The sequence below is a fragment of the Hylobates moloch genome, unplaced genomic scaffold (assembly GCF_009828535.3).
Source record: "Hylobates moloch isolate HMO894 unplaced genomic scaffold, HMol_V3 SCAFFOLD_10, whole genome shotgun sequence".
In the NCBI taxonomy this organism is placed as follows: domain Eukaryota; kingdom Metazoa; phylum Chordata; class Mammalia; order Primates; family Hylobatidae; genus Hylobates; species Hylobates moloch.
Genome location: NW_026652285.1, coordinates 71,403,253 through 71,426,924, shown reverse-complemented (window position 1 = coordinate 71,426,924; position 23,672 = coordinate 71,403,253). Strand labels below are relative to the sequence as shown.

General features: G+C 40.9%; 1 long non-coding RNA gene across 2 annotated transcripts in view; it reads right to left on the bottom strand.

Moving 5' to 3' along the window:
• Positions 1-2,396: 2,396 nt before the first annotated feature.
• Positions 2,397-23,672, bottom strand: part of LOC116475323 (uncharacterized) — a 41,955-nt gene continuing 20,679 nt past the window's right edge. The window contains exons 2-5 of one of the 2 annotated variants that reach the window (XR_009215343.1): positions 15,635-15,719; positions 14,665-14,836; positions 6,497-6,610; positions 2,397-4,954 (exon numbers count right to left, since the gene is read on the bottom strand). This is a non-coding gene — a long non-coding RNA (uncharacterized LOC116475323). The remainder of the gene's footprint in view (positions 4,955-6,496; positions 6,611-14,664; positions 14,837-15,634; positions 15,720-23,672) is intronic. The other variant, XR_009215344.1, reaches the window with a different exon arrangement.

Here is a 23,672-nt window from a genome sequence, read left to right as displayed (position 1 = left end):
GAAAATCACCAAACTGCAATGATAAACAAGAAAGAAAGAAACAAACAAAAATTATATAGAACAACAAGAAAACAGTTAACAAAATGACAGGAGTAAGTCCTCACATATTAATAACACTCTTGAATGTAAACAGATTAGATTTTTCACTTAAGAGTGGAAAAAACTGACAGAACGGATTTTTTTTTAATGACCCAACTATATGCTGCCTATAAGAAATTCACTTCACCTGTAAAAGACATACAGACTAAAAGTAAAGGGATGGAAAAAGATATTCCTTTCTAATGGAAAGTACAACAAGCATAAGTAGCTGTATTTGTATCATATAAAATAGATTTCAAGTCAAAAACAGGGTGATATATCCAGATAGTTGTGGTGATGCTGGCCAAATAGTGCTCGGCAGGTGAGGATGTAAACCCAGGTTCAAGTGAAGTAATAAGAGCTTGAATGTTTTCTTTTTTCTTTTTATTTTTTTGCAGTGGCACAATCTTGGCTCACTGCAAGCTCCACCTCCTGGGTTCACACCATTCTCCTGCCTTAGCCTCCCGAGTAGCTGGGACTACAGGCGCCCACCACCGTACCTGGCTAATTTTTTTTTTTTTTTTGTATTTTTAGTAGAGACGGGGTTTCACCGTGTTAGCCAGGATGGTTGTGATCTCCTGACCTTGTGATCTGCCCGCCTCGGCCTCCCAAAGTGCTGGGATTACAGGCATGAGCCACTGAACCCAGCCAAGAGTTTGAATGTTTTCATGTGCTAATGTTGCACACTTGTAAAAAAAACTTTGGAAATGGAAAATATATATTAGTGTACATTGACATGCATTTTGAGGCAAAGACATATTGTTTGGTTCCACAATTTGTCCTTAAAATGAAAGAACATTTGAAGTTTAGAATTACCTAGCCGTAGCAATGCTGTTCTATTAACAGATAACTAGAACTTACATTCTCATTTAATTTATGTTAACTATGTAAAACCTAGTAGTGAGCATAATAATCAGTCAGTCAATGTTTGGATTCCTCTTACCCCTCAATAAGTTTATTTTTAATATATTCCTGCTTGCCTTTCTGACCCTGTTGAATCAGCCTGTGGACTAGGGTGTTACTGAAATGTTATTGCCAAAGAGATTATGAGAAAATTGGTGTATCATGTCGATATCATACAAAATCTTCTTGTAACATAAAAAATATAGTTTTATTATTGTTTGTGCCTCAACTATTTAAGTGAATATTAAAGGGCTTAGGAAAAAAAAGTCAAAACAAGAAAAAGAGACAAAGAGTGTATTACGTAATGATAAAAGGATCAATTAAGCAAGAGGATACAACAATTCTAAATGTACTTGCACTCAACACTGGAGCACCCAGGTACATTCAGCAAATTCATTCGATCTAAAGGGAGAGATAGATGCCAATGAAATAATAATGAGGGACTTAAACACCACACTCTCAACATTAGACAGATCGTATAAATGGAAAATTAACAAAGAAATAATGTATTTAAACTGTGATTTAGACAAAATGGACCTAACACTCATTTACAGAACATTTTCTCCAGCAGCTGCACAATACACATTATTCTCATCAGCACACAGAACATTTTCCAGGATATATAATATATTAGGCAAAACAAGTCTCAACAAATTTCTACAAATTGAAATTATATCAAGTTCTTCTCAGACCACAATGGAATAAAACTAGAAATCAATTATACGAGGTACTTTGAAAACTGTACAAATACATGGAAATTAAACAACATGCTTCTGAACACCCACTGGGTCAATGAAAAACTTAAGAAGGAAATTTTTTAAAATTCTGGAAACAAATGAAAATGAAAACACAACATACCAAACCCTATGGGATACAGCAAAAGTAGTACTAAGAGGAAAGTTTATAGCAATAAATACCTACATCAAAAAAGTAGATTTCAGATAAATGATCTAATAATTCACCTCAAAAAACTAGAAAAACAAGAACAAACCAAACCCAAAATTAGTAGACGAAATAATAGATATCAGAACAAAATTAAAAGAAATAGAGACCAAAAATACAATACAAAGGATTAATGAAAAGTTGAGTGTTTTTGAAAAGATAAAATTGATAAGCCACTAGCTAGACTAACCAAGAAAAAAAAAAAGAGAGAAGAGCCAAATAGACAAAATCAGAAATGAAAAAGGAGACATTACAACTGATAACACAGAAATAAAAAAGAACATTAGAGACTATTATGAACAGCTATACACTGACAAACTGGGAAACCTAGAGGAAATGGATAAATTCCTAGACACGTAAACCTATCAAGATTGAACCAGGAAGAAAGAAAAACCCTGAACAGACCAAATAACAGGATTGAATCAGTAATAAAAAGTCTTCCAACAAAGAAAGGCCCAGGACCAAGTGGCTTCACTGTTGGATTCTACCAAACTTATAAAGAAGAACTAACATCAATTCCCCTGAAGCTATTCCAAAAAACTGAAGAGGAGGTCATTCTCCCTAACTCATTCTATGATGCCAGTGTTAATGCTGATACCAAAACTAGACAAGGACACAACAAAAGAAGAAAACTACAGGCCAATATCCCTCATGAAAATAGACACATAATAGTTTGTACATTTACAAAATACTAGTAAACTATATTCAGAAGCACTTCAAAAAGATAATCCACCATGATCAAGTGGAATTTATCACGGGGATACAAGAATGGTTTAATATATGCAAATCAGTAAACATCATATATCATGTAAACCAGCGGTCCCAACCTTTTTGGCATCAGGGACTGGTTTCGTGGAAGACGTTTTTTGTATGGATCGTATTTGGGGGGCAGGGGTAGTTTCGGGATGAAACTGTTCCACCTCAGATCAGCAGGCATTAGATTCTCATAAGGAGCGCACAACCTAGATCCCACACATGCGCAGTTCACAATGGGGTTCTGACTCCTGTGAGAATCTAATGCTGCCTCTGATCTGACAGGAGGTGGAGCTCAGGTGGTAATGCTCACTCACTGACTCATCTCCTGCTGTTCCAGGAGGGTACCTGTCTGTGGCCCAGGATCTGGGGACCCCTGACATAAACAGAATGAAGGACAAAAGCCATAAGATCATCTCAATAGTTGTGGAAAAAGTGTTTAGTAAAATTCATCAGCCCTCATGAAAAAAAAAAACAAACTAGGTGCAGAAGGAACATACCTCAATATAATAAAGCCCATATATGACAAACTCAGAGCTGACATCATCATACCGAATGAGGAAAAGCTAACAGCCTTTCCTCTAAGAACTGGATCAAGACAATGATGCTCATTTTCACCACTTCTGTTCAACATAGTAGTGGAAGTCCTAATGAGAGCAATCTAGGCAAGAGAAATAAAAAAACATCCAAATTGGAAAAGAGGTAGTCAAATTATCCCTCTTTGTTTTTTTTAATTTAAAAAAAATTTGTAGAGATGGGGGTCTCCCAATGTTGCCCAGGCTGGTCTCGAACTCCTGGACCCAAGCAGTCCTCCCTCCTCAGCCTCCAAAGTGCTGAGATTACAGATGTGAGCCACTGTGCCTGGCCTGTTTTTCTTTGCAGACGATGTGATCTTATATGTAGAAAAACCTAGACTCCACCAAAAAAAAAAAAATCCTCAGATTTGATAAACAAAATCAGTAAATTTTATATCAGGATATAAAATCAACATACAAAATCAGTAGTTTTTCTATACACCCATAGTGAACTGGCAGAAAAAGAAATCAAGAATCCAATCCCATTTACAATAGCTACCAAAAATATATAAAGTACCTAAGAATAAATGTATCCAGCAAAACACTGATAAAATAAATTGAAGAGGACACAAACAAATGGAAAGATGTTCCATGCTCATAGATTGGAAGAATTAATATTGCTAAAATGACCGCACTACCCAAAGCAATCGGCACATATAATGCAGTTCCTTACAGTGCAATCCCCAATGCAATACATTACAGGGCTATAGTAACCCAAACAGCCAAGTATTGGTATTAAAAACAGACATATAGATTAGTGGAACAGAATAGAGAACCAAGAAATAAATCCACATACTTACAGCCAATTGATTTTTGACAAAGGCACGAAGAACATACATTGGGGAAAGGATGCCCTCTTCAGTAAATCGTGCTGTGAAAACTTGATATTCCTATTCAGAAGGATGAAACTAGACTCCTGCATCTCACCATATACAAAATCCACTGAAAATTGATTAAAGACTTAAATCTAAAACTTGAAACTGTGAAACTACTGGAAGAAAACATAGGGGAAACACTTGAGGACATTGGTCTAGGCAAAGATTTTATAGCTAAGATATCAAAAGAGTAGGCAACAACGACAACAACAACAAAACAGACAAATGGGACTATATTAAACTAAAAAGCTTCTGCACAGCAACGAAAACAACAGAATGAAGAGACAACCTGTTAAAATAGGAGAACATATTTGGAAACTACCCATCTGACAAGGGACTAATATCCAGAATATACAAGGAACTCAAACAAGTCAACAGTAAAAAAAAAAAAAAAAAAATCCGACATTTCCCTGAAGAAGACAAACAAATAGCCAACAGGTATATAAAAATGTGCTCAACATCACTACTCATAGCTCATTAGTGATGTTGAGCACTTAAACATCTTACCTCAGTTAGAATGACGGTTACTAAAAAGACAAAAAGAAAAAAAAAATAGGCCAGGTGTGGTGGCTCACACCTGTAATCCCAGCACTTTGGGAGGCCGAGGTGGGTGGATCACAAGGTCAGAGTTCGAGACCAGCCTGGCCAACATGGCAAAACCCCATCTCTACCAAAAATACAAAAATTATCCAGGCATGGTGGCAGGCGTCTGTAATCCCAGCTACTCGGTAGGCTGAAGCAGGAGAATCACTTGAACCAGGGAGGCGGAGGTTGCAGTGAGCTGAGATCCTGCCATTGCACTCCAGCCGGGGCAACAAGAGCAAGACTCTGTCTCAAAAAAAAAAAAGAAAGAAAAAAGAAAAAGAAAGAAAGAAAAAAAAGTAGATGTTGGCGAGGATGCAGAGTAAGGGAACTCATACACTGTTGGTGGGAATATAAATTAGTACAAATATTATGGAAAACAGTATGGAGATTTTTTAAAATAATAATAAAAGTAAAAATAGAGATACCATACAATCCAGCAATCCCACTACTGGCTGTTTATCCAAAGGAAAGGAAATCTGGGCCAGGCTTAGTGGCTCATGCCTGTAATCCCAGCACTTTGCAAGGCTGAGGCAGGTGGATCACCTGAGGTCAGGAGTTCAAGACCAGCCTGACCAACATGGTGAAACCCCGTCTCAACTAAAAATAAAAAAATTAGCTGGGCTTGGTGGCATGTGCCTGTAGTCCCAGCTACTCTGGAGGCTGAGACAGGAGAATCACTTGAACCCAGGAGGTGGAGGTTGCAGTGAGCCAAGATGGCTCAACTGCATTCCAGCCTGGGCAACAGATCAAGATTCTGTCCCCCAAAAGATAAATAAATAAATAAATAAATAAATAAATAAATAAATAAATAAAGGAAAGGAACTCAGTATATCAAAGGAATACATGCACCCCCTTGTTTATTGCAGAACTATCCATAATAGCAAAGATATGAAGTCTTTGAAACGTGTCCATTAACAGATGAATGGATGAAGAAAACGTGGTGTATATATTCAAAATGGCATACTATTCAGCCATAAAAAAGCATGAAGTCCTGTCATTTGCAGCAACATGGATGGAACTGGAAGTCATTATGTTAGGGGAAATAAGCCAGGCATAAACAGACAAATACATTCTCACTTATATGGGGGCACTAAAAAAATTGATCTCGGCTGGGTGGGGTGGCTCACGCCTGTAATCACAGCACTTTGGGTGGTCGAGGTGGGTGGATCACCTGAGGTCATGAGTTTGAGACCAGCCTGGCCAACATAGTGAAACCCCGTCTCTACTAAAAATACAAAAAAATTAGCTGGGCGTGGTGGCAGGTGCCTGTAATCCCAGCTACTCAGGAGGCTGAGGCAAGAGAATCGCTTGAACCCAGGAGGTGGAGGTTGCAGTGAGCTGAGATCCTGCCATTGCACTCCAGCCTGGGCAACAGAGCGAGACTCAGTCTCAAAAAAAAAAAAAAGAAAACAAAACAAAACAAAACAAAATTGATCTCATGGAGGTAGAGTAGAAAAATAGTTACCAGAGGCAGGGAGGGGGTCGGAGGGATGAAGAGAGGTTGGTTAATGGATACAAATATACAGTTAGATTGAAGAAATAAGTTCTAATGTTCAATAGCAGAGTAGGGTGATTATAGTTAACAACGATGTATTGTATATTTCAAAATAGCTAGAAGAGAACCTGAAATGTTCCCAACACCAAGAAATGATAAATACTCAAGATGGTGAATACCCCAAATACCCTGACTTGATCATTACACGTTGTATGCATGCAACAAAATGTCATGTTACAGTGTCAATATGTACAAATACTGTGTGTCAATAAGTTTTTTTTAAAACTTACCCTCAAGAGGTCCTTTCAGGCAAATCATGCCTTCTCACACACCTTTCACTCGTTGCTTCCACTTCCACAATAAATCTTACTCATATATATTTAGGACCTATCCTGTGCATAGCACTGAAGATAAAGAAATGAAATTAGCAGTTTAATAGTCTTTGACTCACATAATTCTGCATTGTTCGATACTAATACCCTCAGACCTGACTTTCTCTTTGTTCACATTAAATAATCATATTTTACCCATATTTTAATTTTGAATATTTTTTGGTTTGTCTAATAGATAGAGAAATCTTAGATTTAGTGTTTTTTCTTGTATCTCGTAGTATTGGCTTTTAATATCTTATTAAAGATTACTGAGGTTGCTTTTATTAAACCTGTGTGTGTGTTTAACATACACACACATATACACACACATATATATACACACACACATATATATACACACCTGTATATGTGTACACTGTGTGTGTATATATCTATACACACACGTGTAATACATATATACATAATAGATATGTGTGTGTGTGTATATATCCTTTCTACCATCCTTTTTTTTCTTAAAAAGTACACTTGCTTTCCCTTCCGGTTTTCTTCATTCTTCTGTTATTCATTGATGTATTTTATTATCCCATTATTTCAATATAAATAATTTCTTTCAAATATTTTAATTTTTTTATTTCAAGTTTGATAATATATTTGCTGCAGTTGGACTTACTTCAATACAATCAACTGGTCTCACTGGTTTCTACCTTAGATTCATTGTTCCCTTTCTATGGAACACATCTTTGAATAACATTTTTTTCAGAGAGAATATATGCATTTGTATAATTCCCATTGTCTTGCATATAAATAGCTTGATTATATATAAAATTCTTGAGTCACATGTTTTTCTTTCAAAATTTTGTAAATGTTTACCTTCTAGAGCTGCTTTTCCTATAGTATGTTCCAGGGAAAATAAGCTGTAAAAAATGCTTCAAGAAAAAGGGCTCCATGGTTATATAACTATAGGAAAAGTTGCATTCCTATAGGAAAGGTACATTTTCTATGGGAAATGTACCAGGGAAAGTAGCATAGTATAGGCCATGAGCTATTCTGAGGTAATGAAAATGGATTAATTTTATATCCAGTATATCCAAGCTACTTGACCACAGTAATACTGAGAGAAAGCAAATGACCAACAATACAGTAACAGGTAACATCTCTTCAGCATGTACTATGCACTAGGCACTGTTCTAGCACTGTGTACATTATCTGATTTAATCCTCACAATTGTTCTGGATGGGTAGTAGAATTTTTCAATCTGTTTTAACAAATGAGGAAACAGAGGCACAAAGAACTTAAGAAAATGAGCTAGAAAATGCTGAAGCTAAATTGAAACCCAAGTAGTTAGCTCCTGAACCATTATTCATATCATTAAGAGTTGGCAGGGAAGGGCAATAAAGGCAACTTCTATATCTTTCCTAAGCCTGAAAAACACAGCGAAACATCTAATTGTACCAGAAAAGAAAGGGAACTTTCCACCAACCAGAAGTACACTCTGCTAGACTGTCCTAGAATTTGCTGCTGAATTATGGCACAGGCACTTTGGGGGGTAATCTGATGATCGTCCGTGCAAGTGCTCAAACTCTGCTGTTGGCCAACATCCAGGACCCATCATTGAATACTCATCACTTCATCAATTCATCCTCCTCAACTGACGGGCAAAACAACATCCAAATATTCATTGCACATCTGTGCCGGGCAGATTATACATTAGCAATTCAAATCTGGCCGGTGCACTGGCCGTTCCTTCAAATGCGTCTGTTTGGGTGAGATGCCTTGTTGTCTGGGATGGATAATAAGGCAACTCGGTCTAATCTTGAAGAACAATCAACCCATCTTGCGAAGGTGACTGGCTGTGTGTGTTCTTGCCCTGGCAGCATTGGAACAATGGCCCCATAATGCACTCGACTCAGCTGGCAATGAAGTCTCATCCTGATTAGTAGCCGTGGCTGGTGTCAATCACCACAGGATGCATCATTGTCCCCTGGTTTCCAACACAGTTTATTTACAGGAAAACAAAGGCTTTGGGGGGCCATGGCTGCTTCCCAGAGATTGCAAAATAAATTGAGCTGTCAAGCACACAAAGTAGGTGAAGATTAATGAGTTGTGCGGACAATAAATATGAAGAGATGACCATGAATATGCTAATGGGCATTATCCATATACACTGGAATTGCTACCAAAATTAAAAGGTGGCACGAAGAAGATGGGTCACAGGGCGACAGGGAGATAATCTTGGATGATTGAGACACTCACTCAAGATAAGGCTCTCTACAGGTTTCCTTTTTCCCCATTAAACCATCCTGAGGCATCATTATTCACAAGCTATCTGAATAAGCTCCTTTTAAACACGGATATAAGGGGCAGGGTGAGGGTGGGAAGCTGGAAAAGTTACTTTAGGGAAAGGTGTAATTAGAATAAGAAAGGTGCTTATCAAAGGCAAGAAGTGATCAGCTGTCAGGCTCCCACTTTATCCCCAGGGGCAGAATTGATGAGAGATGTCACTTCAAACTTCAGATTCCCCATGATACAGCCACAGGGATGATTGAGAATGGTATTTAGAATACCTTTCAGGGTGCAGTGGGTGATTTTTCAAAGTATTCTAATATTCTGATTTAAAAACAATAATAATAATAATAGAGAAAGTTAAAGAACTTAATGTTTCAAGGCAAATGAAATCTTGCGATCATGAATGATCTTGGAAAAGCTATGCTCTGTAGTACTGTGGCATGGCCGTGGCATGGCTGAGTCTCACCCTGCCGTGCAGTCGGTCTTCACAGTCCTCCATGTGGCAGGAAGGTGGTCTCTGTCTCCATTCAACACCTTTCTTCCTTTCCATGCGTATGTCTGTGGATGGGGGTTAAATTATCCTAATAACACACCTAAGTAATGCTATGAGAGGCCGCAAATAACAGAAAGAGAAAGAAAGGTTTTCTTGTTTCATGGGTTCTCTGTTCTGGACAATCTGCTCCCCTAGAGGTCTATGAGATGCTTCCCTGGGTTGTGGGAACACACCTTTGCTCCTTCAGGATAGAGACTAAACATGTTCCTTGGCCTACCCCAGGTGAAGGACTAACAGGATGAAACCAAAGTTTCAGGATGAAGAGCTAAGGGTGAAAAAGAGAAAGAGAAGTCAGGAAAAGGAAGGGGTTCCAGTCTGAGGCTGGACTGAAAATCTGCCTAACAGGGAAAAAAAGGAAAGTTTGTACAAATGTTTGAAACAAGCTTACCGAAATGGGTGAGAGAAAAAGGTACTGAACTAAGTATAACTTTAGAAATGAGTGAGGCCTGACCAAGAGAAAGGCCAAGGGAACGGCACATAAACACTGCAGTCTAGTGACAAAGTCGTTTCCCACGGGGGTATGGGCTAACAATTCTGAAACCAGCACTTACGTATACTGGAATTAAAAAATGAAGTAAATAGGTAGCAGATGGTAGAAGCCAGGTTTCTCACTGTTGGAGCGTGAGGTTACAGGTAAGCAAGGGCTACACTGATCGATGTAGTAATAGGGCAGAGTTGAAGACATCAGCAAGCACTCATGTTAATATAGATCCAGATGGCTACACAAAGATATATTTGTGGATATATGGATATGCACAGGTTAGTGTACACACATATATTTCCTTGCTCTGTCAGCTGAGAGGGCCTAGAAGCAATGACACACCAGGGGCAATGACACCCTAGTAGCAACACGCATGCCTAGCACCTAGATCTTGGTTTCTTTTGTTTGTTTGTGTGTTTTGTGAGATGGAGTTTTGCTCTTGTTGTCCAGGCTGGAGTGCAATGGCGGGATCTTGGCTCACTGCATCCTACGCCTCCCGGGTTCAAGTGATTCTCCTACCTCAGCTTCCTGAGTAGCTGGGATCACAGGTGCCCACCACCATGCTCAGCTAATTTTTTGTATTTTTAGTAGAGACAGGATTTCACCATGTTGGCCAGGCTGGTCTCAAACTCCTGACCTCAGGTGATGCGCGAGCCTTGGCCTCCCAATGTGCTAGGATTACAGGCGTGAGCCACTGCACCCAGCCGATCTTGGTTTCTAATCCCATTCTCCAATAAAAGGAACCAAGACGCCTTAGAGAAATGGCTGATGCTAGGATGGTGCGAGAAATATACAAGATAAGCCTGGAGCATCTTGTAATGCCAAAAAGTAAGGAAGTGCTTTTGTTTTGTTGTTTTTTTAAAGCCATATTGATGGAGAATATACCAGTGGGGCACAAGAGCACCAAAATAAAGTAGTACTAGAGTGTAACCCAAAGTGCAAAATAAATATCCATGGCATCACGCTGATATAAATAAACGAGTGAATAAATAAACAGGAGAGAATAGATCTCTCACTTATTTATTCACTCATTTATTTATATGGGTTTGGAATAAATCTCCCTTGCAGAATTCCAAATAGTTTATGTAGGTACCCCACTCTCAAGGATGTAGAGCGTAATTCCCTACTCTAATTTTAGGATGTGTATAGTTCCTTCCTTCCAAAGAGTACAGTATGAAAAGGGGGAAAAAGAGTAACTTTACAGCCAAGAAACCTGACAACCGCTACCTCAACCAAGTGATTGAGGTCGATGTCGTATGTCATGTTGATAGGATGTGCCCTTGATCTGATGTGGCGAGAATGGCACTTCACCTCTGTGGTCTTCTTCCTCAAAACCCATAACCCCACTCTAATCATGAGGAAAACATTAGACACGTGCCAGTAGAGGGGCATGCTACAAAATACCTTACCAGTCCTCCTCAAAACCAGAAATAAAGCCAAGAGGAGACTAAGGAGAACTGACAACTACATGTAATTTGGTATTCTGTATAGGATCCTGGAACAGAAAAATGACATTAGATAAAATGGGTAAAAACTAAGGAAATCTGAATAATGTTTGGACTTTAGTTAGTATTAATGTATCAGTAATGGCTTATGAACTGTGACCACTGTACCTTACTAACATAAGATGTTAAGAATATGGGGAACTGGCTATGGAATATATGAGAACCTTTTGAACTACTCTGCACTTCTTCTGTATGTCTAAAACTATTCTGAAATCAAAAGTCCAGTTCAAAAAAAAAAGTTTGCAGCATCTTTTGTGCTCAGTAGAAAGCTTTCAATAAGACTAGTCATTTTAGTAATGGATTGTGTCTGCATGCCCTTCCAGAAGTTGTGCATATAACAGCCAGGGTGCTTAGTTTGCAAGCAACAAACTAATTTTTCCTGATTTACACAAGAAAGGAATTTATTGTAGGATATTGGATAGCACACAGAGTATATGAGAAAGCCTAAACCCAGCCTTGGAGGCCATACAGCTGGGATGATGTTGGAAAGCAGGCTCAGAACCGGCCCTGTGGAGACTCCACTGTTGCTGTTGTGGACCTGCAGCTCATAGTTTACAATGCCAGCCCTCTGCTGTTCCATTCAGATGCAGCCACCAGATCTGCCGCCTCGGGAAACTGTTGTGGCTGCTCTGGCTGCCAACACCCTTGCTAGAATGGATCCTGCAGGGTCCCTCCTCCACTTCATTCACTTGTAATTCAGCTCAGGAGTGATGAGTCTGATTGGCTGAGCCCAGGCCACGGCTCTGCTTGGTGCAAGGGAGATTGGGATGTGTCTGGCATTTTTCAGCTTCTACAGTGGGAAGAAAAGCCATGACTGGGCTGAGTTTTTCTCCAAGTTGTGAGAAGTTGGCATTTCCTTTCACTTACAGCCTACAACCAACCATAGGTAAAGCCAAGTGGGGAACTGAGTGATCTTAGTTAAGGGGGAAAATGCCACCATTGAAGAAAAGTAAGTAGCTAGAACATGAAGATCTAGATGGCTAGCTTCATTCTGCTGAGCCCAGCTTAGATGTGACCAAAACAGTTTTTTGTTTTTTTTTTAAGAAAAAAAAAAAAACAAAACACTTTGAACAGGCTTGCAGGGGGATTATTCTGGAGATAGCGCTGCTTTTGTTTTCTTTAAGCTCATGCCATCACTTCTGGGGAATGCTGTGAAGAGAACCATCATCATTCAGAAGCCACCTACATAGAGCTGGGGTCCATGCCTGCTTGGGTGTCAGAGTTGCTCCCTCCACTGGCTGCTGTGGATGGCAGAAGGTGCAAGGGAAGAGGGGCAGGGTTCCAGCTTTGTAATTAGACAACTCACACTCTGAGTCCCTGCTCTGCCACTCTCTAGCAGGCGACATTGGGCAAGGTATGTTTTGGAAGCTTAGTCATTCACACCCTTCATCTGTGCTCACACGCCAGCTCTCCTGGCGCACTTACCACTCTGAACTGGAACCATCTGTTAATGCATCAGCGAGCCCACTGGACTGTGCCCTGCTCATCCATCTCTGGACCCCTGGTGTTCAGCCCAGGGCTGGCACACAATAAGCACTCAGAGATGTTTGAATAAATGTACATATGAGGGTGGCAAGAGAGCTGTGTGCCTTATAGAATGCCCTCAGTCAGTAAGAATTGCTTATTGAAAATTTTGTGAACTTGAAGTCAAAGAAATGTGGATTCAAGCTCTTCTTAGCACCTTGATCCTTGGAGCAAATAAGAACTCTTCTGAGTCTCAGTTTTTCTTTTGTAAAAGGAGGGCCAATTATGAGGCAGACAGTGTTAAGTGGCCACCCAAAGGAAATTCCCAAATCCCTTCTCTCTTCTCACCACTACAGAGGCTAAAAAAGCTCAACACTCAGTTTTCCAGTCTCCCTTGTGGCTAGCAGTTACCAAGTAACACATGTCAGGCCAATGAGTTGAGAGGGGAAAGATTAAAGAGAGATAAGCACAGAGTGGTCCCAGAAAATCCAGTTAATTTAGGAAGTTTATTTTGCCAAGGTTGAGGATATGCACCTGTGACGCAGCCTCAGGAAGTCCTGACAACATGTGCCCAAAGTGTTCAGGGCACAGCTTGGTTTTATACATTTTAGGGAGACATGAGACGTCAATCAATATGTGTTAGAAGTACATTGGTTCAGTCTGGAGAGGCAGGACCACTCAAAGCAAAGGCAGGAAGACTCGAAGGGGAAAGGGGGCTTCCATAGATAGGTGAGAGATAGGTGAGAGATAAACGGTTGAATTCTTTTGAGTTTCTGATTCACTTTTCCAAAGGAGGCAATCAGATGTGCATTTATCTCAGTGAGCACAGGAATAACTTTGGAAATGGGAGGCAGGTTTGCCCTAAGCAGTGACCAGCTTGAATTTTCCCTTTAGCTTAGTGATTCTGGGGGCCTGAGATATTTTCCTTTCACAACAGGAAAAGAAAGTTTCTCACAACCATAGCCTCTACTCTACCTCCTGCCTTTGAGTGCAGATGCGGGGCTCAGTTGCCATACTGCAGACACGCAGGAATAAGCCCAATGGAGAAGAAGAGAGCAGAAGGCTGGAGGCCCTTGATGCTGCCACTGGGCAGCTGAACTAAGGCCAGCATCCTCCTCGTCCATCCTGTTAAGTAAAGGATAGATATCTTGTGATTCAGGCCACTGTTAGTTGGGTTTTGTTACTTGCAGCCTAAAGCATCATAACCAATCAACTTGTCTCATAGGGTTGCTGTGAGGACTAATTAGACTCATCCATGCACCTGGCATGCAGTGAGCACTCAATAAATGGGAATTTACTGTTATTAGTATGGACCACAACCCCACCTACAGGGAGCTCTGTGTGGTTAAGAAGGCAGAGAGAAAAGGAAGGTGTGAGGAGGAAGAGCCGAGGGAAGAGGGAGTCAGAAGGGACTTATGAAGAGGTGGGGAAGAGCAGAATGGAAGGGGAATGAAAGGAGGTAGAGGGGATTAAGGGAAGTGGGTGGAGAAAAGAAAGGGAAGGAGGAAGAAAGACAGGAAGGGGGACCCCAATAACAACTTAAGCAGAATGATAAAAAAAAAAAAAATCATGGTAAAACAAGAACTCAAAGAGTCCAAAGTTGACTTAAAGGAAATAAAGAATAATAACATTTCTTGTATACCCAGAGCTCTAAAAGGAGATATGTTCCCACTATATTCTGCAGAGTTTCTGTGAGTATTTAACAAGATAATTCATGTGAAAGGCCCCTGCACATGGTGGACACTTAATATTTTCCAAATCAAATGATATCAATTCAAAATTGGCAGCTGCAGAAGGGGCTAAAGAACCTAATTTCTTGCACCCCACTTCATCCTACCTGAGTGAACATCAGTTGGTCCATGAGAAGAGAGCCTAAGCTCCTCGCACGTACAGTTAGAAAGGGGAGATGAAAGGGTCCAGCTTTTTCAAGACATGGTATTTGATGTCATTTAACAGGAAGGTAGAGGGCAAGCTTAGCAGAGCCTGGTGATTTTCTTTTAAACAGGACTCTGCAATGCAAGCAAATGCCATATGGTGAACAGACATGCCATTGGCAACACTGATCAAAGGTCAATTTTATTCCTGGTAAGTAAAACAACAACAATAAAATCAGAGTAGATTAAAATAGGTATAAAACCCATTTTCGGGACATTAGAATATAGATGATATTAGATGATTTTATAGAATTATGTTTAACTTTCTTAGTAATAATAGCAGATGGTAATAAAGGAATATGTTCTTACTCTTAGGCAATCGTCTTACTCTACTTGGGCTGTGATAACAAAATACCATAGACTGAGTGGCTTAAACAACATACATTTATTTCTCACAGTTCTAGGAACTGGAGGTCCTAGGTCAGGGTGCCAGCATAGTTGAACTTGGGTGAGGTCCCTCTTCCTGAAAGCTGTAGTCTCAGCTTGCAGACAGCTTTGCCTTTTTACTGTGTCCTCACACAACCGAGAGAGAAAGAGCACAAAAGCTCTCTGGTATCTCTTCTTACAAGGGCACTAATCCCATTGTGAGGGCTCCACCCTTGTGACCTCATCTAAACCTAATTACCCCCAAGTGCACCATCTCCAAATATCACATTTGGGGTTAGGGCTTCAACGTGTGAATTTGAGGGGGACACAATTCAGTCCATAGCAGATATTTCCATTGAAATATATAGGGATGAAGAATCATGATGTCTGAAAATTACTTTCAAATTATTTTGAAAATAAAAAGAGAAACAGAGATATAAGGTAAATATGGAAAAATGTGAAAGTAGATAATAGGCTTATGGAAACTGGTTAGCTTGATTTACTCACTTTTGTGTTTCTCTTCATCTACTCACTGCTTCCCTCCCAGATCCATTCTTTCGTCTGCCTGGCCGATGGCAGATGCTCAATATGTCTGTTGAATTAATATTAAAAATAAAGTTCTCCTTACCTGCTAATATCTGCATGACTAAGTAGAGACACAGTTTTAAGCCCTTTGCAAAAAATACCCACAGTGAATTACTTAAGTAAACATGATTTGCTTAAAGTCACAGTTTAACCTTGCTTTTTTCCTCCCAGAGTTAAGTATCAGATGAAAGGGTGTTGCTCTCTGTCCCCAGATGCCCCAGGCTGTCCCTCCAGACTCCAGAAGGCCCAGCTCCCTTTTTCCTTCCCTGTGTGTCTTCTGCCCTCACTCAGAGTCCCTACCGCCTCAAAACCTTGGGAGCAAACCACGTGGACAAAAGCAATTTAATGGAAGACAGTACAAATGTTGTACACTTTGAAAAATTATTTAAAAGAACTGGCAAGATAAAACATTTAATTGCAAGTAACTCGTAAAAATAAAAGTAGTAAAAACATTACCCAAAAAGCAGAGCAATGGACTGTAGCTCATTGTCTGAGAATGAATTAGACCTTTATAAAACTCTGAACATTTCCAGATTCTTTGTTATAATGCACCTTTTATTACTTTTTTCTTATTCCTATTGCTTTAGGTCCCTTCAGATTTTTTTCTATGATAACGATAATAGACATTACTACTGAGTGAGTGCCTACTGTGTACCAGGCACAGTTTAGCCCTCACAAGACTATGAGGTGGGTATCCCCATTTTACAGATGAAGAAATTGAGGCTCAAAGAGGATAAATCACTTGCTCATGATCACACCACTAGAAAGGATAGAACTGGACTCAGACCTCCACATCTGCTCACCTCAAAAGCTCAAACTCTACACTACTTCCCATAAGTGTGTTCTTCTACAAAAATGAGCTTCTGTCACACAGTCCCCTATTGTTGGTTCATTATATTGCTTCCAGCTTGTATTTGTTTTTCATTGTTGCTGTAACAAATCAGCACCAATTAACACAATTAACTTTAGTGGCTTAAAACAACATGCATTCTCTTACAGTTGTGGGAGTCAGATGCCTACAATGAGTCTTCTGAGGCTGAAATCAAGGTGTCGGCAAGGATGGTTTCTTCTGAGAGAGGATCTGGAAAGAATCTGTTCCTCGCCTCTTGTGGCCCCTAGAGGCCGCCTGTATTCCTTGGCCTATGGCTACCTGACTCAGTTCTCTGCTTCCATCGCCTCCCTGCAACTCCTGTCTTCCTCTTATAAATACTCCTGTGATTATATTGCGCCCACCCAGATATTAGTAATTCAGGATAATCTCCCCATGTCAAGATCCTTAATTTAGTTGCATCTGCAAAGTCACTTTTACCATAGAATGAAACATTCATAGGTTCCGGGGATTAGGAAATGGGCATCCTTAGGGGACCATTATTCAGTTCACCATACAGCTTTTTGACCCAAAGTGCAAAGCAGGAGTCACTGACTCTCCCTTGAGTCATTCTCACCCCACATTTCAGGCTTCCATCAGGGACGGGCTCTTGCCTGCTCTGACACTTAACAATGATCTTGGATACTAACCAATCCCATGGCCTGCTAGTTTCCTCCAAACACAGTGGAGGCTTGTTTTTAAGCCACTAAAGTTAATTGTGTTAATTGTGGCTAATTTGTTACAGCAACAATGATGATCAATTCAGTATCAGGCTGACCTATTTCAGATTCTCCTGAATCACCCCCCAACACACACACACACACACACACACACACACACACACACACACACACAACACACACACACACACACACACACACACACACACACACACACACACACATTTTATTTCATCCTTCTCTAGAAGAGATGTATTGAAAATAATCCCCCCTACCTTCTCAATGTTGTGAAACTCAAAAGTCAGCAGGAGCTTGGAGGTCTCCAGGTCCTGAGGGCCTCTCTGTTGCCATAATATTTAAGTGGAATGATTTTAACCCTAACTCCATATGTGATGGGAAAGAAAGAATCTTCCTACTATCACTGAAGATCTTCAGGGGTAAGGGATTTCCATTTTTCTTAGTCACATAAATGTTCGCTTTTCTACTTTTCAATTCCAGTAACATGCAACAACTGCCCTTTTCCCATAACTCTTCAGCCCACATTGAACACCCAATTCCTTCAACCTCCAAAGCACCATCAGTGCAAGCAGAGCATGTATAGTGGTATCTAAGTTCATTCCTGTTGCTATAACAAAATACTTTAGATGGGGTAATTCATGAAAAACAGAAATTCATTGCTCAACAATTCTGGAGGCTGGGAAGTCCAAGATCAAGGTGCCAGCAGATCTAGTGTCTGATGAGGTCCTGTTCTTCACAGATGATATCTTCTCTCTATCTTTACATGATGGAAGGGCAGAAGAGGGTAAACTCACTCCTTAAAACCCTTTTATAAGGGTACCAATCCCACCCATTAGGGCAGAGTCTTTATGATATGATCACTTCCCAAAAGCTCCATCTCTTAATACCATCACCTTAGAAATTAAGTTCCAATATATGAATTTTAGAGGGACACCAACATTCAGGTCACAGCAAGTAGAGTCAACAATTACCCACTACAACTTAGATGTTATAATAATAACTGTCTTCTCTGCAACATGTCTTATCTTGTACCCAAGCCTCTACCCTTTCTCTGATGAGGGAATTCAACCTAGGGCAGGGGCACCTTAAGTTTCTTAATTAAAGGTAACTCCATCTCTTCCCATTTAGAATAGTCTCTTTGGTATGGTTTCAGTTGATTTAAAGTTAACATCCATAAAGTCATAAGGTTTTCTCCATTCATAGGTTCTCCACTCCCCACCTCCTAATTTCTGATATGGTATCAGCATAGTGATGGGAAGAGTGACCTTGGGTACTTATGTTCCCCTCTGGGTCCTCACTGGCCTCTACTCCTGCATCCTCATCCTGTGAGGTCCTGGGCATCCTGTGATGGGATCTTCTGGTGCGGAGGGTGATTGGTCTGGTCTGGGGGTATTAAGCAGATAACTAAAGTCCTTCCATAGCCTAAGGTCCCAAGAACCTGTGCTTTGTAGCTCCCCTGTGCTGTCCCCTAATTGATATAAGTCAAGTAGTTCTCCTAGAGGTTCCTCATCCCCCACCAGGCCATGTGGGAATTCCTGGATCTCTATCCAGGAATTAGATATCCATCCAGGAGCACTGTCTCTGCCCATCTATCCAGATCTCTCCTCTCTCCAGTGCTACCACTTCCATGTTAGACACGGCCTCACACCAAAGGTCGGCTTCTCTGAGAGGCTTAGAATAGCAGCCCTGATATCTTTTAGCTCCTGTACACTTAGCTGATTCTTCTGCTTACGCTTCTCTCTGAGGTTCAGCCCCAAGGTGGTAATGTATTGGTCAGCTATTGCCACATGAATGCTGTGTAAAAAGCCACCTCAAAACTCAGTGGTTTCCAACAACAAGCATTTTTTTTCACTTCCAATTGTGTGGTTTGCCCAGGGCAGCTCTGCCTTAGGATGCAAGTCAGCTGGAATTGGCTCCAGGTTTGGATTGGGATCAGATTTGCTCCACATGGCCTTACATTCCCCTCAGAAAATTGAAGAAGCACAAAAGAGCACAAGCAGTGCACTGCCTCTTAAGGCCCTGGACTAAACAAGCCACCTAGCCAGATTCAACACCAATGAGACAGGGAACCACATTCTACTCATTCTGTGTACCACAAGGCCACAAGACTACAAGATATTCAGGGTTTACCAGAAAGTCAGAAGGGGGTTAAGCTACCTCTTCCCAGGGGACTCTGAGAAGGCTTCAGAGAGGAGATGACTTCTGAGCTGTTTTAAAAGAAGAGCAGTTTTTTTAACCAAATGGCTCTAAGAGGAAAGGCATCCTGGGCAGAGGCTGCAGGTTATGGAAAGGGAGCAAGAAGTGAGAGAGCCTGTGCTGAGGCTCGGAAGCCACTGTGCTGGGAAGCGAGCCTGGAGAGTGGCAGAGGCACATTGCAGAGGATGCTAGGAGCCAGGCTAAGGATCTGGAGGCTTGGACTTTGTTCTAGAAGCCATGGGCAGTCTGTGATGGGTTCTGGACCAAGGATGAGGCCTGAGCAGGGTTAGATATGTGAGAGTCACATGACTAACAGGCGGGGAGGAGGCGAACAGGAGTCTTCCCACTCCCAAAGCCGTGCTCCTTTCATGAGGACCCCTGCCTACTTCCAGTCATGCCAGGCTCCAAGTGCCAGTGCTTACTCCTCTGCCCTCCTCCTGTTGAGAATTACCACAGCTTCCTTGCCTTCATGGGGAAGGAAGAAGGGCCAGCAGGCCCCTTTCAATGACCCCGGAAAACGAACTCCATTTCACATGACCTACTTACAGAACTTGGACAGCTGTAGACCATCAATATAAATTCCTAGTCTCTATTCTATGTATTTTATGTTGATGACTCGGAATGTTTGAATAGCATATTCATTTATGGCCAGAAAATATTAGCTTCTAAACACTGCAACCCTGCCCCCAAATCACTTCTTTAAATTCAGATTGTTTTCTCATTCCATCATTTGCGATCAGAGTTTTCATCACAGACAGATTTTTATAAGTCAGCCCTAGACCTGGGATTTATTTATGCCCACAAACAAAACCCCAATATTAATCACAAACTATTTCTGATTCTCAGTTAACGTCCTTAAACATCTTGTGTCCCTGGGGACTCTTTGCCCTGTCATATGAAGATGATGTTTTAAGATTTGTATTTCCCCAAAGAAGCAAGTAGATCATAAAACCTAATGTATTCCGTGGTTCGGAATGATAATTTCACCAAGAGGTGAGGGAATATTTCACTGCAGATCGTTACAACACCCACGTAAGTTGTTAATATACTACTTCCTGTTAAATATTCATCCAGCTTCTGTTTATGGAATGGCTCCTACGTCCCCAGTAGGGACTGTGGGTGGGTCTTTTTTGTCGGGGGGAGGTAGTGCAGGACAAAGCTGTGGACAGCTCCCAGACTTGAGGTAAGAAGGTTGTGGATAGAAGGCACATCTATCTTGTGGAGCTAGAAAGCAAGAAGCTATGGAGGGGACACAGCCATTCATGGGCAGCGTGCTGGAGACCAATCTGGAAGACAACTTTGGCTACAAGAGGAGGCAAGAGCAGGGCCCCAGGCTGGCAATGCATGTGGCCACAAGGGTGCCTGTCCCTGGAGACCTAGCCAGAATGGAACAGAGGCATGTGCAGAGCCCAGATGCAGAGAGGTTGAAGAAAGGGGTGAGGAAAAGAGGCATGCAGGACTGGATGCTACCAGAATGCAGTGGGATTCTACTTCACCAACATTTTCTGAGAATCTCTGCCTCAGTCCTATGCTTCAATTTTTCCCACTGTAGGAACAGAGGCAGAGAGCTGCATGGCAAACTGTCTTACAATGAAGACCACAGTGAGGGAACCTGGAAGCAAAGGTGTAGGAACCTTGAATTCTGTCCCTTGGGAGTAATCTCAGAAAGGTTATCAAAATGATATGGTGCCATCGTGCTGTGATTAGAGGCAGTCTTTGAAAACAGGACTCAAATTCCTGCACCTTGCTTTCCTAGCTAGGTGTCCTTGGTCCTCAGTCACGTTAGTGCCCCAGTGCTCCTACCTGTATAATGTGGGTAATATTAGGACCCCCCTCTGAAAGTGGTCAGGAGGGTGAAATGGAATAGTATGTGCACCTAGCACTTAGCAACGAGCCTGGCACAGAAGTGGTGAGAGCCTCGGGGCATTGATGCCACGCTTTATGAAAGGCAAACAGGAACCACCAATATATTTAGGTAGGAGAGTGATGGGATCTAGTCTTCCTTTCAGAAAGGAGACTGGATTGTGGAGGAGGGGGCTTGTGCTGACATCACAGCCAGGGAATAGGGTGGTTGGATTGTCCTGATATAAGCACAGTGGCAAAGGAAGCCTCATCTGAAACTGGGAAGATCTGTGCCTGTTGGAAGCCAAGAGGAGGGAGGTGGAAAAAATGAGATCCTGGGGGGAATGGGAGAGAGGCAGTCACAGTTATGAGTGGTGGAAGAAGTTGGAGAGAATGCGAATGAGCTGCGGATGCTATGATTTCACAATTTTACTCTCAAACTAAGCCATTGCTTCTACAACTCTACACTCAATGATGGAGAAACTGAGAAAGAATCATTGAGAGATACATATATGTAGATGTATGTGTAGGTATAAAATTTTTTAGAAAAGAAAGAATATTCAGAATCCCTAGTATTTGGTATTTGTTTGCATTAGTTCCTTTACTGGAGCTATAGATCTGAAATATGGTTTGGTTATCTGTCCATCCACCCATCCACTCACTGTGTTTAGCAGCCTCTGACCATAGAAGGTACTCAACCAATATTTGGTGGGTAAATGAAGGAAAGAGTGAGTGCCAAAAAGATTTGAAGAATGTGAGATTTAATTTAAAACTCTTCATGCCAGTGCAGTATTACAGTCTCGTTTTCATTCATTTCAATGGATAATTCAGAGAGTAATTTAGAAAATAAATCCCTACCACTTTAACTCCTATTCAAACCAAATCAATAGACCTTATAGGTGAGACACTAGCTCAGGGCACTTTCTCCAGTACTGGTGGGAATGAACATTGATACGACTTGTGTAGGCAGTTTGTACACTTTCTCAAAAGGTTTATTGTACACATGCCCAGGTATTTCACTTTCAGGATGTTAGCCTTTAGATAGGCTCACCTATGCGTAACATGACATCTTACAAAGATATTCACAGAGCATTGTTAATAACATTAAAAATGAGAAACAAATGTCACATAATAGCGGACCAGCTAAGTGATAGTACACCCATACAATGGGATACTATCCCGCTATTTTTAAGCAAAAGCAGCTTTAAATAATTGGTTAGGAATAATGTCCAAGATATAATGCTAAGTGAAAGTAAAGGCATGTCAGCCTGTATATGTTTTTGTATTCTTAGACTGCTCCTGTAAGAATACCTAAGAAACTGGCAAGGCGTTGCCTCCAAATTGGAAAACAGAAGTGAGAAATAGACTGACTTCCTGTATCCTCTTTTGTACCTACTTAGTCTATTTCAAAAACTAACAAACTTTAATTTCAAAAGCCAGATACTAGAGAAGGGTTTATAATGACAAAGCAAAATTCCTTTGCTCCATCCCTAGTCCCCCTCCCCAGTGGTAACCACTTTTGACAATTTTACATCTCAAATAATATGTTAATTTTGCCACTTCTTGGATTAACAATTCTGTATTACCTGTGTATTTTATGTTCTAATAGTTGAAGACTTAGCTCGCCTATAACCCTGACCACTTCCTCTCCTGTCCTTTTAGTAAAGTTATATCACGTGCTAGTTCAGGATACAGCAGGTAATGCTGCAATGACAGACAACCCCAAATCCCAATGGCTTCTATCAAAAGGTTTGTTTCTCACTCATGGAACTTGTCAATTACAGGTCCATGGTGGACAGGAAGAGGCATAATCTGTACACTGTAATTATTCAAAACCCAAGGCTGATGGAAGAGCCACCATCTCACATAATGCCAATCGCCTTCTAGAAGAAAGATTGATCCCACTGGTAATGAAATGCTAGCCCTGGAAGTGATTCCCATCACTTCCGTTCACAACTCAGTTACCAGAACTAATCTCATGGCCCCATCTAACCAGAGAGGGTCAGGAATTGTCCAGAACAAAGGAGAAACAGAAATATCTTGGCAAGTGGCACTAATGACTAACATAGTTACCTTTGCAGCTAGACATAAAATAGTTAAACCTCTTTTTCTTGTTATATCAATGTTAGGTGTCATTTCTGGACTCCTCATTTTGTAAGATGCAATTGTTACTGTTACTAGCAGCTTCTTTGCCTTCTGTCTTTCCTCCAGGTTTGGTTCCTGACTTCTTTCAGTTCTACTTTTTCCCACCCCAAACCTTTTTTTATTTTTTATTAGGTTTGCTAACTCTCCCATACATTTCAGTAACCGTAATTAGCTCTCTTATGCTCTGCAATTCTATGACTATATAAATATT